General features: G+C 45.9%; 1 non-coding gene across 1 annotated transcript; it reads right to left on the reverse strand.

Annotated features, from left to right (window-relative positions):
* Positions 1-14,498: 14,498 nt before the first annotated feature.
* TRNAQ-CUG (transfer RNA glutamine (anticodon CUG)) lies at positions 14,499-14,570 on the reverse strand. The gene has a single exon. It is a non-coding gene; the product is annotated as a tRNA-Gln (tRNA).
* Between the last annotated feature and the right edge of the window lie 81 nt (positions 14,571-14,651).

Raw genomic sequence — 14,651 nt, forward strand, 5'->3', positions numbered from 1 at the left:
GTTCTCAACATCATCATTGTACCGTATCTCTACTGCTATGTGCAGCAGGCGTGTTATGATGACGTCATCGCCTGTCGGCCTTTTGTACTCAGCAGCAGAGAAGAAGAGGAGCTGCTGGGGAACCCGGAAAGGTGAAGTATGTGGTATTTGTTGTTTTAACTATGTTACAAAGAGGAGAGGGGGCCACACTAAGAGGGGGGAGATGAGGGGGGGCCCACAAAAATATAGAAATATGGAGATGAGAGGGGACACAAAAAAGGGGAAAAGTGAGAGCAGTCCAGAAAATGGGAGGCCAACAAGATGGGCGGGGGAGGGGGGGGGCACACAAGAAGAGGTGGAGTTGAGAGTAGGTCATAAAAAGAAGGGGGATCAGAGAGGGAGATAGCAGGGTTATTACGATAAGTGGGGCAGATACAAGGGGATAACATTAAGAGGGAGGTGAGAGAGGCCATAAATGAGAGAGGTGAAAGGGGGTACAGAAGATCAGGGGGGCTTACAATGGGAGGGGGAGATACCTGGGGGCCCATAATAAGAGTAGGAGATACAACGTGAGATACAAAATGAGAGGGAGATGAAAGTGGGTTAGAAAAAGAGGGGGAGATGAAGGGGATACAAGGTGCAACATTAAGAGAAGGGAGATGAGGGGGCCCACAATGAGAGCAGGTCAGAAAAAGAGGGGGAGATACCAGGGGCTCACAATAAGAGAGGGGGAGATAAGGGGCGACAAAATAAGGGGGGATAAGAGGGGTATATACAAGGGGCCCATAACTACAGGGGGGAGAAGATAAGGGCCACAATAAGAAGGGGGAATGAGAGGGGACCCACAATTTTTCAGTGTGGTCTAAATATGTACTGTATATACTCTAGTACAATCCGATCTGAGTATAATCTCATTTTAACAGAAAAACTGTAAAAAACCTATAAGTCTAGTATATAGCCTGCCAGCTCATGCCCCAAGTATATAGCCAGAAACCCCTTGTCCCCCGTATATAGACAGCCAGCTCATGCCGCCAGTATATAGCCTGCGGACCCTGCCCCCCAGTATATAGCCTGCGGACCCTGCCCCCCAGTATATAGCCTGCGGTCCCTGCACCTCACTATATAGCCTGTACCCCTTGCCCCCCAACATATGGCCTGCGGCCCCTGCCACCCAGAATATGGCCAGCGGCCCCTGCCACCCTGTATATGGCCTGCGGCCCCTGCTGCCCGGTCTATGACCTGTGGCCCCTGCCGCGCGGTAAATGGCCTGCGGCCCCTGCCGCGCGGTCTATGGCCTGCTGCCAGCAGCCCCTTCCTGCCAGTCTATAGCCTGTAGCCCCTCCCTGAGGAATGTCCAGCCTATAAGGTCCTCTTCTTTCCTTTGATGCTTCGACTCCAGGACCCCGGTGCAATGCCATCGCTTGTGTCATGACTTCAGCTGCTCGCTGACATCATAGAGTGTTCCGATAGGGGCGCACACACTATAATGTCAGAAGGGGGGGGTGTTCCCTCGGAAGGTGAGTACAAATTTTGTTTTTGTTTAAAGACTTGAGTATAAGCCGAGTTAGTTTTTTTTAGCACATATTTTGTGCTGAAAAAAATCGGCTTGTACTCGAAATATACATTACATTGAATATTTCCATGTAGCAGTAGGTAGGGCCCCAAAATCAATTTCACTGGTGGGCCCTTGGTCCCCGAGTGAAATGCATATGTGTTATGCGTATGTAGTGTATATGTACATATGTCTGTGAAGTGTAAATATAATATATCTGCAATATTCCCCACCGAGGCCTAGCCTTTTCTTGTGGGCCTGAAGACAGCTGGGGCCCAGAATACCGGAGTGCCTGGCGATTGCGGCCTTGGGCACGCTGTGGTCACGGTGCTTGGTATGGGGACTGGAGGGCTGTCCTACAGCCTGGCAGGTCTTCAGCAGGTGGTGTGTGCAAGAAGTATGGAGGGAGAGGCTGATTCAATGGATTCTCCCTGGGGCAACCCCTAAAATGCCTGCAGCATGAGTCCCTGGGTGATGGATGGGGGAGCCCGTGGTGGTAAGCAACTGTATTTAGGGATTAGACGGAGGCAATGTAGTGCAAATCAACTTACAGTTCTTTATTGAACAGCAGGCAACGGCCAGAAACGGTTAACAGCAGATTCGTTATGCTGGAAAGGTCATGGATAGTTGGTCTTCAGGAAAGGTGCCTGATAGTAGATGCAGGCTGGGCTGGTTCAGATGGAGTCCAAGTGGTGGAAGCTGCAGTTCTGGGCTTAAGTCTCCAGACTTGCCCTGTGTGCCAGGCAGTAGTCCTGAGGCAATAGAAGTTCCTGGGATTGATGGCTGTGGCAGCACTGAAGGTGCGCTCCTAACTGACTGAACTGAACCATGAGGTCATACCATATGCTCTCACCCAGCGGGGGTTTATATAATCTCCCTGGTCAGGTGGTAGCTCCTCTCCAATCACCTTCCAGCTTTCATAACAGACATATCGTTGGATAATTACATACACCAGTTAACTGTTGCCTTGTCAGGCAGTATCTGCAACTGCGGTTACACAATACTCAGGTTCTAGAATCTAAAACCTTCCTAGAGAGGTGATCAGTCTCCCTAGCAGCTCCTGACCTGGAGAGGGCGCTATTCGCAACTACCAGCCTGCCTATGCATAGGCAGGGATGTTGCATATGTGTATTCTGAAAAATAACTTGCAGTTTTGGGTACCTCACTCCAAAAGGAGTTTTGATTTTGACTGGAGTAGTCTATTGTTTAGACAACATCTAATAGGTAACCTGCAGGCAGAGCCTACACAAAAATTTTCAAAAAATTAACAAAACTACCCGATTAGATGCAATTTTTTTAAGCATTGGCTCTACTGTTGATTTTTCCAGGTAGAACCATTCTGTGTGGTCCCTACCTAAATCAACCTGGAAATATATTCATTCTCATGAGAAACAATTTTGCTGGAATACTGATGATAGTACATTTTGTTAACTGAATTAAAAGATTTTCTTATCTTATAAAAAGCATGTTACTCCATATATCTGAGCAGCAATGGTGTTCAGCCATATTACTTCCACATTACTCCTAACTGATAAATATTCGCTACACTCACTTCACTTATCTGTCCTAACACAACTTCCTTCCAACCCAGGAAGAGGACATACGACGCTTTCCTTTCCTGGGCCAGTGATACAACAGCACTGCTGTATAATTCACATGGTGGGTGGCACTAGGGGAAACTTCCTACATAGGCATCTGTAGCCTCTAAGGCAGTGATGGCGAACCTTTTAGAGACCGAGTGCCCAAACTACAACAAAGACCCGCTATTTATCGCAAAGTGCCAACACAGAAATTTAATTTGTGATTTATACTCCCTTCTCTGTCACAGCTTTCATTCATATCAGCACCTGAGGACACCAATAAAGCAGAAAATGGAAGAAATTTGGATGATCATTGTAGCTTCCCTCCAGTGTCCCATAAACAGGAAGAATTGTCAGAGCCTAAGCAGGAGCTACAATGATAATCCAGATCTGTCCACATCTTCCCACTCCTCCAGTAGTCCCAGGTAGAGCTGTCACTTTAAAATAGCTCTGTGCACAGCAAGTCCTGGGCTGTCTGGGACTGCAGGAAGATACCTGGAGTCATCTCTGGTGATGGCCTAGGTGCCCACAGAAAGGGCTCCGAGTGCCACCTCTGGCACCATGAGCTTTAAGGGATTGTTCGGGCTCATACATCCACTTCACTAATGACCTCTGGTGCTGCGAAACTAAAAAAAAAGGACTTACTTTTTACTTTCTTTACTCCAGTCCAGTGTGGTGCCTCCTGCTGGCCTCTGGAGGCTCGGCAGGGACATGACTTTGGCAGAGCGCACCCACTTCAGTCTAATAGAGGCTGAAGCCAACACAATGGGGCTTATTTAATAAGGTTCGCGGATCGCACTTTCGTCAGACTGTTCGCCATTTTCGGGGATTGCACGGTTTTGACAGGTATTTAACAGTTGTCTGTGCTGGGAGTGTGTCGCACACAATCGTTTTTTTGTCGCAGCTGCGCTGGCTTCCATTCAGCGGAAATTGAAGGGGGGGGGGTGCTGTCGGACGATTTGACTGATTCATACTGAGTGCTGTATTTAATGTTCAAATTACTTACATGCACCAGGAAGAAGAAGGTGAACTCTGTAGGACCTGAGCGGGGAGTGACACATCAAGGATATTGGGCGCACGATCTTAGTGGCACAGGGCATTATAGACGGACAATGCACTTTAGGTGAACTCTGCGGATGGTCAAGTACATGTGCCCCAATGTCACTGCGGAGCCTCCGTCTACTAACATAAAAACAGAAAGCATCAGGCAAATACTCACCTTTGTGTGAATAAGGGTTGACTGCAAGGGCAGTTTTATTCTTGGTCCTGCTTTTAAAAGCAAAAACTGCATTAAAAACATGTAAAAGAAAAGATTTAATATTCAGTAACAGCTTCTTTCTCCTCTCATTGACGTGTCATTGATTGCATTGGCCTTTGAAGGCCATAAAGGAAAGCTGCTCTTTATTTTAGGTAACATGCCAAGGTTTCTTTCTGGAAAAAGGATGAATGGAGGGAGCGAGCTGATTGGTTGCTACGGCCAGATATTCCACTTCCTAATTGCTCTTCTTTTGATCACTGTACAAAACTGTCCTCACTACATCCCATCCTCCCGTCCTCTCCTGTGTAACAGAAGATAAATGGCATCATCATATCTGCAATATAGAAGCTTAAAGGGAACCTACCACCACAAATCTACCTATAAAGGTAGATCGGGTGGTAGGTGGATCAATGGGACGTGAGGATAGCCCGCGCCTGTTTCGGAGCAGAGACCGCGCAGGCGCGGGCCTGCTCTTCTGCGCATGCGCAGGCAGCAGGATCGGCGGACGAGGGCGCGCAGCTACGCGGAGCTGCGCGCCGAAGATGGTGAGTAGGAGGGGAAAAGAGGCTACCGGGGCGTGGAGTAGCCGCGCCATGTAACCTCAGATGCGGCTACTCCACGCCCCAGTAGCCGCATAAGTAAATTTGCATAGAAGTTTAATAAAAGTTAACAAAAAAGTGCGGGGACGTGAGGATTAGCCCTTAAAAGGGCTATCCTCATGTCCCATTGATCCACCTACCACCCGATCTACCTTTATAGGTAGATTTGTGGTGGTAGGTTCCCTTTAAGGATATAATGGTTAAAGGTATATGCTGTTTTCAAGCACAACATGAAAATTTATTTAAAAAATTACTTTTTTTCTACAAACAGGGTAAGTATAAAATGGGTGAATCTAGTTAGACAGTTAGAGATCACATGACCCTCTATCTGTGGCCATTTTATGGTCAGGAATGTCTGGCTGATGATGTAAAAGACAGGAGGGTTCACTTTACATATCAAGAAAGCAGAGCAAAACATTTAATAAATGTATATTGGTAAATTACCTAATATCCTGCCCCCCCCCCCCCCCCCGACACACATATATCAAAAAAAAAGGGGGGAAATGGCCATCCCCTTTAAGTGCGGCAGCCTCTGTCTATATGTGTGTCCCTCCTTGCTCACTCAACTCATGCTTAGGTCATAGACACTCGACTGTGACCGATCATGATTACCGTTCTTCAGGGAAAGAGGGACTCCTTGTATCATAAATCACTATAATTCTCAGAGTCCTGTCCTTTCTTGAGTTGCTGAAGGGCTATAGGTATGTTACATAAGCCCTCTGTGCTCTGGCTTCACAAGTTACACTGCAGCAGCATGTCTCAGTATCACCCTGCACTCCCTGTAATCTCAGCAGTTGTCAGCGCCACAGTGGGAAGGGGGATGTACAGTGTAACAGCCTGTGAAGCTACAGCACAGAGACTTTCAGGCTCATTAGAATACTTTTAAACACTGATTTTAGAAGGAAGGAGGCAATGGATAACAAATATAAGAAGATTCCCACAGTCACGGTGCCTGGATCTATGAGTAAGTGTCCCTGGTTTATCATGTTTGATTTTGATGGTAGATTTTTTTAATGTCCTTTATTTGTAAGCATACCTACCTATTTTTTTTTGTAAATTTTCAGTAGATAAACTGTTTAGTTTTAATTTACATCTGTTAATTATGGAATAATGCATTAAATTTTTTTACTTTAATAGATGACATACATTTACTGTGAAAATCTTTACAATGTAGATGTATTTTACTGCTTCTTGATTTTTTTAAATAAAAAAATTTGTAACTTTTTTTTTTTTTTTGATTGTATTTCTTATGTCGGCATATTGTATTTTCAAATTTTTAACTCCAATTAATTATTTTTACATTTCTTTTGTCCCATTATCAGTCTTTAAAGGAAACCTACCACTTGTAGTGGCAGGTTTCCGATGGCAATATCGGGCACCAGCTCAGGGTGAGCTGGTGCCGGAGCTTATTTTAGTTAGTGTTTTAAACAGCGGTATCGCGGTTTAAAACACTTTTTAAACGTTGTAGCCGGCGCAGGCAGGTACGCGCTCGGCACTTACCGTGCACGCGGCTCTCATTCACTTCCTATGTAGCCGCGTGCACGGTAAGCGCCGAGCGCGTACCTGCCTGCGCCGGCTACAACGTTTAAAAAGTGTTTTAAACCGCGATACCGCTGTTTAAAACACTAACTAAAATAAGCTCCGGCACCAGCTCACCCTGAGCTGGTGCCCGATATTGCCATCGGAAACCTGCCACTACAAGTGGTAGGTTTCCTTTAACTTGTAAACATATTTTTTAAACTATAATCTAATGTTGTATAACCAGTGCTGAAATGAAATTGTTTGGGGACACCATTCAAACGCATGCTACCCTACAGTCATGACTGGCATTACATGGCTGTGACAGTGATATCTATCACAATGGAGCCATTGTAGCTGACAGGTGCTGTATTTAGCACACAAGGGTAACAGTACTAGGGTAGAATTTTGACATCTTGTCAAAGAATGACTAAACTTTTTAATGGGAAAAATTACGAGAAAAATCTGTCACAACTATCCAGACATAAAGATGTGTCTTGTGTGGAAATGGAAGTACTGAGTTGTCTGTGGCACCATACAGATGCATCAGCATTTCGGCTGCCTCTATGTATTGTATCTCTTGTCAGTAAAGTTCTGAGTCATCTTTTGATCCGTCCTGCATATGGTAAGTTTAGCCTTGGTAAAATGCTGACCTAGCTGGAATATCCCCCATGTTTTACTCTGTCCTGCTGACTGATATCCTGTTTCCCTTCATATCTTATCCTTTCAGAGCTACTGCCGACCCTCTACATTTTGGCAGTAATCGGAATATGGAGACTAGGGTGACACATGTGTTTTTTTGGAAACTTTAGTTTTATTTCAACAACATCTTAACTAAATGACATCAGTAAGAATCAGGTTATCTCTTTCAGCTAGAATACATGGAGATTGCTCTGCACATACATGGCCTCCGGTCTATTTATTCTCCTGGATGAATCGGTCAGGGACAAACTTCACAAAAACTGTAGGGAATGCAAACCCAAAAAAATAACCTGCGACTTCTCGCTGCTCCGATCCTGAGAGGCAGAAGGAAAGAAGCCCCCCACATGCCCCTGAACTTTTTAAAGATACCAGGTGAGTCCTCACCCGCCCAAATCCGCTCCTTGGTAACCTAACTTGGGGAGGAGGCAAAGGGCCAATCCCCATCAGCCTCCCAATGGCTGCCAAAGACCCGCCCCCACAGTCCTTTGCCCCTTAGCTATTTACTTTGGGGCTTGTTAGACTGTAGAGAATGCAAACCCAACCAAATAACCTGGCTCTTGACCCTTTTAACTTGCACCCATATCCTACCATTAAAAGGGAAACTTAAATGTTTTGGGTAATGTGGGTAGGCCACAGCATTTTTTTTTAACAGAAACATAAATTATGAAATGACAGAATGAAAATGCAAACAGTTGTAAACCCAGTATGCCCATCCGACTTCTTCCAATCTTGGGACACCGTTGCCTGAATGGCAGCTGCAGAACGGCCAACTTCTGATCGCCTTTGGGCCTGGCTGGCTGCGACCCCCCCACATGGGTCAAGGCGATGGCCTTCTCAGACAGCTCCTGCCAGCTGAGAAGGAAAATGTCCAACCCAATAAGATTTAGAGGGACTCCATCTCCCATTAAAAGATGGCAATTGTTGCCCTCCAAATCTTTGTGGTGAAAAACCGTTCCCCCCAGAGAAACCACTTGCTTGGCAATCCTGATCTCTCTCAATTGCATCGTGATCCCTATCCCCTCTCCAATGCCAGTGAGGAATGATTTCAGACCACGCAAGGTAGACTGAATTAAAGAATGTTAGAAATCTGGAGAAGTCTTGCCTCATGAGGGAAATTAGCTCACCTACTTTAACTCGTCTGAGATCATTATCCCCTGTGTGGATGATAATAACTACATGATCCTGCTGACTTCTGCTGATCTGTACTATCTCGGACAGGACTTGAGACCAGAGCATTCCACGCATGCTGCGCCAGTGCACCTGCACTTCTGCCAACCCCAATTTTTTTCCGCATGGACGGACTGCCGCTCTCTGTGCCGCCCAGTGAATGGGCAACTATCACACAATGGTGGGAGGGGGGGTTATAAGGAGAAGAAGAGAAGGCCTGGGGCTGCTGGGGACATGCAGGGGAGGTTGGGCAGGGGAGCTGCTATCAGGGGTGTGTCGCGTACCCTGGGAAGTGACAGGAATGGTCCCACGCTGATCCAATCGGCTCTGAGGAGGTGATGGCCCACGTGGTGCGGACAATGCCATTTTCTTATGGCCTGCGAACCCTTTGTGGAGCCGTGGATCCAGGGCTAAGTCGATCTGGTGGGTGGATCCTGCACACAGGCCTTCCTCTCTCTGAATCCAGCTACTCCTTAGGCCTAGCGCTGGAGAGGCTGCGAGGCCTACGCTGGAAGATCCACGGATCGTTGAGGAGCGCTGGGTAGGGGGCGGTGACAGAGTGGTGGGCCAGCGGGCTGCGGTGGCGGCTGACGCACCCGCAGTGGGAGCCGATGGAGAAACCTGCAGTGAGGGGATCGACCCAACAGCACGGCACTGCAGGAGGGTGTCCAGCCAGGATGACCCCTCCAGAGCCCCACGCTCCAGCACCCGATCCTCCAGAGAAGTGGCAATGTTGAGGGGTAGGTAGACTTTTTAAAGATACTGGGTGGGAATTCATCGCCCCAAATCTGCCCCTTGGTGACCTCACTTGGGGAAGGGGCAAAGGGCCAATCCCCATCAGCCTCCCAACAGCTGCCAAAGACCCCCCCCCCCCCCACAGTCCTCCGCCCCTTCACTATTTGCTTTGGGGCTTGTTATGTACACACATTAGGGTTAAGCATGTCCTCTCAGACTATTTTAAGGGAACACAGACTAATAAATAGCAAGAGGCAATGCTTTGTGTTTTATACATTTCTATTATAGCCAACATTAAGATTTTCAACAACGCATGCTATAGTAGTTCCTGTGGATTGGACCATACTGGCTAGTCTCCACAACACACAAATCATACAGCGTCCCCAGTTGTTCCTCCCTGGATCACTTTTTATAGGGTCAGAACTTGCTGTTTTGGAGATGTTCTCACTCAATAATCTATCCATCACTAATGGATCCTTGTCTGATTCACTCAGAATCTTAAAGGTAAAGCCTCTTTTACATATCGATTCAACCCCATTAGAAATAATCTGCCAGGATTAATTGAGAAAATTATGCAAATATGTTTTATGGGATAAGGAAAACATTGGGGCTCATTTACTAAGGGTCCGGGGACCGCACAAACGTCGGATATTCCGACGATTAACATTTTGCGCCACATTTAAAAGGGGATTGTGCCGCAAGATCGGATTTTAGAGCAAACGCTGGCTTTCATGCAACACAAATCGGGGGCTGGGCCGTCAGACGATCCAACGGATTCGGACTGAACGCGGGATTTAACATTTGAATTTGTGTTGCAATCCATGCACTTATATGCACCAGGAAGAAGAAGGTGAACTCCGGCAGAACTGAGCGGGGAAGCAACACAAGCAGGAAATCGGGCGCACGATCTAAGTGAATCTCGCTGGAGTCCATGATCGTCGGACAACGCACAGGGGGGATCGAGCAAGGGATGGGTAAGTAAATGTGCCCCATTGCCTCCAGCAAGGGATGGGTAAGTAAATGTGCCCCATTGCCTCTTAGCTACAGCAGCTCCCTTGACATCAAAGAATGACTTTCAGGAAGCCTAATGACTGGGGCTGCCTTACACAGTAGCTAAGAGGCAATGTATTTCTTATCCTATCTGGTCAAACGTATTTGCAAATTTCACAGAATTCCCCAGTGATGTGTCAATGGCTGTAAGTCTCTCTAAGGTGGCCTTGATTGGCAAAGTCTCCATAAGGAACGGTCTCACTTTCCGGCTATTATTTATTGAGGCGATTCTGGAAACATACAGTACCACTGTACTAAAATGAAAGTAACACAATTACTTACCCTTTTTTCCACTCTTTCCTGACTCTAAAGATGGAAGATTATATGTGTGTATCCTATTAGGACAATCTGTTTATATATGTAAACTTAATAGATCATTCCCTGTCAAAGCCACATCCTCTGAAAGACTGACAATGGGGGTTATTTATCATCAGGTGCAGGGCCGCCATCATGGGGGATCTAGTGGGTCTCTGTTCAAGCCCCCCCCCCATTTTCCAATCAAAAGGGGGGCCCAAATGGCTCACAGTACCCAGAGACCCTCCAGTGGCGGATCTTCATATAGGCGGGCCCAATATGAAGATCCGCCATCAGTCTGAAAATAAAATGTATACTCACCTTTTGGCTTATTCTCCATGGTCCTGTGGTTCCGTCTTCTTTTCCTCCGGCCTGGCGCATAAGGATGATACGGCGCTGTGATGCACTCGGGCCGGAAGAGGAGAAGACGGAGACTGCAGGGCCAGGGAAAAGAATCTTCCGGTCAGGGGCCCCAAAAATTCCTAGCAGCGGCCCTGATCAGGCGGCTCCTTAGGAAAGTTCTATGTCTATTTTTTGAGCTCCGCTGCCCTTCAGATTCATTAAAATGGCTTTGTCCCTTTAATAAATGTTCTTATGGTCTACTTTCTGTCTGGGATATTTTTTTCAAATAGTTAAAAAAAATCTCAAAATGCATACAAAGTACCAGCAGGGGACTGGAGTAACTATGAGACTTTTTGAAAAAAAAATCATGAATCTGGCCTTGCACGGTGCTGCGTTAGCAGTAGTTCTAGGTTTATGCCAGATTAATGAAGAGGTGGAAATATTCCTAGGAGACTTTTTAGCAGTGAAAAGTTCCAAAAAACCTCAATGCCACTTTGAGATTTTTTTTATGCCAACCCCCCCCCCCAGGAAAACCAATGATAAATTACCCCAATAGGTTTATTGGGGTGCAGTGCACGGTGAGAGGAGCCCATTGCCGTCTATGGGGGACGTATATCGGCCGTATATACGTCCCCCATACGTCAGTGTGAATATAGCCTTAGGCCTCCGTTTTGTGGGCCACAAGCAACGGACAGGGTGCCTGCTGCCCATCTGACATTGGTGGGTGAGCGACATTCACCTGGCCCTTGTTCATAGTTAGTTACTGCTCCATGGTATTAATAGAACCTGCACTATCTTTTGAAGTGCTGGCAGTCGGTACTTTCCTGATGCGGTGATGCACGCCTACTCACGCCTGCTCCATGCACGCCTGGTCGTGTCCATGAGGCCTTAGGAAGAGATTAACGTGTTCTACTATAGGAGCAATGTATCAAATGACTAATAATAATTCCTTTATTTATATAGCGCACACAGATTACGCAGCGCTGCACAGAGATAACCAGATCAGTCCGGTCTATGCACACTGTATGGCACATTTGTTTGGGGTACTATGAAGCTGGGCTGGCAATCAAATCTTACTCCCCACATACAATAGGGATTTGTGGTCCACACATAAGAAAAGGTTACCAGAGCAGCCCATTTTATGAGCGGCCCACCAAGAATCTGCCCGGTCTGAGCATCAACTACGGTCCTATAATGTAGTGAAAAATAACCTGTAGGATTGTGTTTTCTTTCCTGTATGTTACTATGCCACCACTGCTTATAATTCTTCTCCTTTGTACTTATATTGGATGGGTGTTCTTACTTTGACTATGGAACAAAACACACTGTACCACAGAGTTGTTCTTGACTACTTGTACACTTTAATGTATTCTTTGTACAGTATGTCTGACTTAATGTACAACAAAAATTGATAATTAAAATTGACCTACAGGGTAATTTTTTAGGGAATAGGGTGTGTATATCTGGAGGCTATCGGCAAGTATGAATCTGAAGTTTCCAGTTTATTTGATGAAATTTCACTTTTGGAGCAATTCGCTCATCAGAGAACATAATGACCTCTATGTGGCCTGGAGCTATACAGGATCCATTTAACCATTTCTAAAAAGATTCCCCAAAAAAAGAGATGTCCTTGGACTTTTATCAGCGTTCTGAGCCTGTGTACAAATCTCTTGGGTGTATGTAGTAAGGGGGTATGTTTTATAGTATGTTATAATTTTATGGTTTGGTCCAGGGGTCACACATACGATTGGGATTGATTTTCATATTAATATCCTACATACTACCATGTACCACCATACTATTCCATTACGCCCCTTGGAGTTACAGAGGTTCATTTTCCGCAAATATACTCAAGTATAAGCTGACCCGAGTATAAGCCGAGGCCCCTAATGTTACCACCAAAACCTGGGAAAACCTATTGACTCGAGTATAAGCCGAGGGTGGGAAATGCATTGGTCCAGTATATAGCCATCCAGCCCCCAGTAGTATACAGCCAGCCAGCCCCCTTTAGTATATAGCCAGCCCCTGTAGCATACAGCCAGCTAGCCCCCTTTAGTATATAGCCAGCCCCTGTAGCATACAGCCAGCTAGCCCCCTTTAGTATACAGCTAGCTAGCCTCCTTTAGTATACAGGCAGCTAGCCTCCTTTAGTATACAGCCAGCTAGCCTCCTTTAGTATACAGCCAGCTAGCCTCCTTTAGTATACAGCCAGCTAGCCTCCTTTAGTATACAGCCAGCTGGCCTCCTTTAGTAGCCTGTCAGCCAGCCCCTTTTAGTAGCTAGCCAACCTCCAGTTTGCCCAGCACATAAAAAAATAAACTTATATACTCACCTTCAGGCAGTCCCGACGCTCCTGTCCCCGCAGCTCCTCTTCTGTCTTCTCTCTGCTGTAACAGCCGGCAGAGACGTGGCCATGTGCTCTCCCGGCCGGCGTACACTATGACGTAATCAGCGGCGACACCGTTGCATCATAGTGTGCACCGGCCCGGGAGAGCACATGGCTGCGCCTCTGCCGGCTCTTTCAGCAGAGAGAAGACAGAAGAGGAGCTGCGGGGACAGGAGCGTCGGGACTGCCTGAAGGTGAGTATATTTATATAAGTTTATTCTTTTTATGTGCTGGGCAAACTGGAGGCTGGCTAGCTACTAAAAGGGGCTAGCTGACTAAAGACAAAGAGAAGATAAAAGAGGAGCAGCATCTAGCTTGTATGTAAGTTTATTTTTTTTTAAATTGACTCGTGTATAAGCCGATGTGAGATTTTTCTGCATATTTTTTGTGCTGAGAAACTTGGCTTATACATGAGTATATACGATAATTGATTATGTTAGTGTAATGAAGAGTTATACAGGTTTATAATATCCTTTCTGTATCAATTTCTCACGGTTTTCTAGATCTGTGCTTGCTGTCTGTCTGTTACTTCCAGGGGCTAGAAATCTCTCCTTAGTCATGTGATGTCACCAGGGGAGGATTAAGACTGCCATGGGCCCTGGGCTGTATGAATATTATAGCCCCTACAAGTCTGGAATCACTTCCTACATATGGTACTAGACTCAGATTCTTGTGTAAATGAAGGATACTTTCCTTCTTTCTGTGGTTTCAGGACCTTCAGAGAACAATCTAAGGTCCTGAAATGTGTACATGTATATTGAGAGCAGGAACTGATGTAGGATTATTTCGTAGGTGAAGGTCCTTCTCAGTACAAAATTGAATGTGTGGCTTGGGTGGTCATGGGCACCCTAGAAGATTTGGACCCCAGACACTGCCTGTATTATAATCCACTACTGGAGGTCATACAGATGCACTATTACTCTCTGTAATAAACCGTGCACCTGTGTGACATCACATGACAATGGACGGAGTTCTATTCACTGGAAGTAAACATAGAAGCTTTCTATAGAATAACTTTACATTATACAATCATCTGCAGAAAGTGGACAACCCCCCAGTGCCAATACTTCTGAGTTTTGTGTCCTGTAGATGTATTGTCTATGCACAATTTCTATTCACCTACCAAAACTACCTTTTTAATACCCTTCTTTGATATTATCCACATAAATGTAATTATAAAAGAAGTAAATCTCGCTAATACCAACTTTAGCATCTGGCAGTGGCCATCCCAATATCACACTCTCTTCAGAAGTCTTAAGACTATTGCCCCTTTAAGGACAATGGAGATTGTATCTAGAAAATTCTGTCATTAGGAAGAAGGGGAAAAAAAAAAGTCAGGTTCCACCGAGATTTGAACTCGGATCGCTGGATTCAGAGTCCAGAGTGCTAACCATTACACCATGGAACCGCTCAGAGATAACAGGCTGCTCCTCTACACAAGACTCTGACGTGTCCGGCCGTCACTATTCCTCACAGTTTTCTACCTCAT

Source organism: Engystomops pustulosus, chromosome 4, assembly GCF_040894005.1.
Source record: "Engystomops pustulosus chromosome 4, aEngPut4.maternal, whole genome shotgun sequence".
Classification (NCBI taxonomy): domain Eukaryota; kingdom Metazoa; phylum Chordata; class Amphibia; order Anura; family Leptodactylidae; genus Engystomops; species Engystomops pustulosus.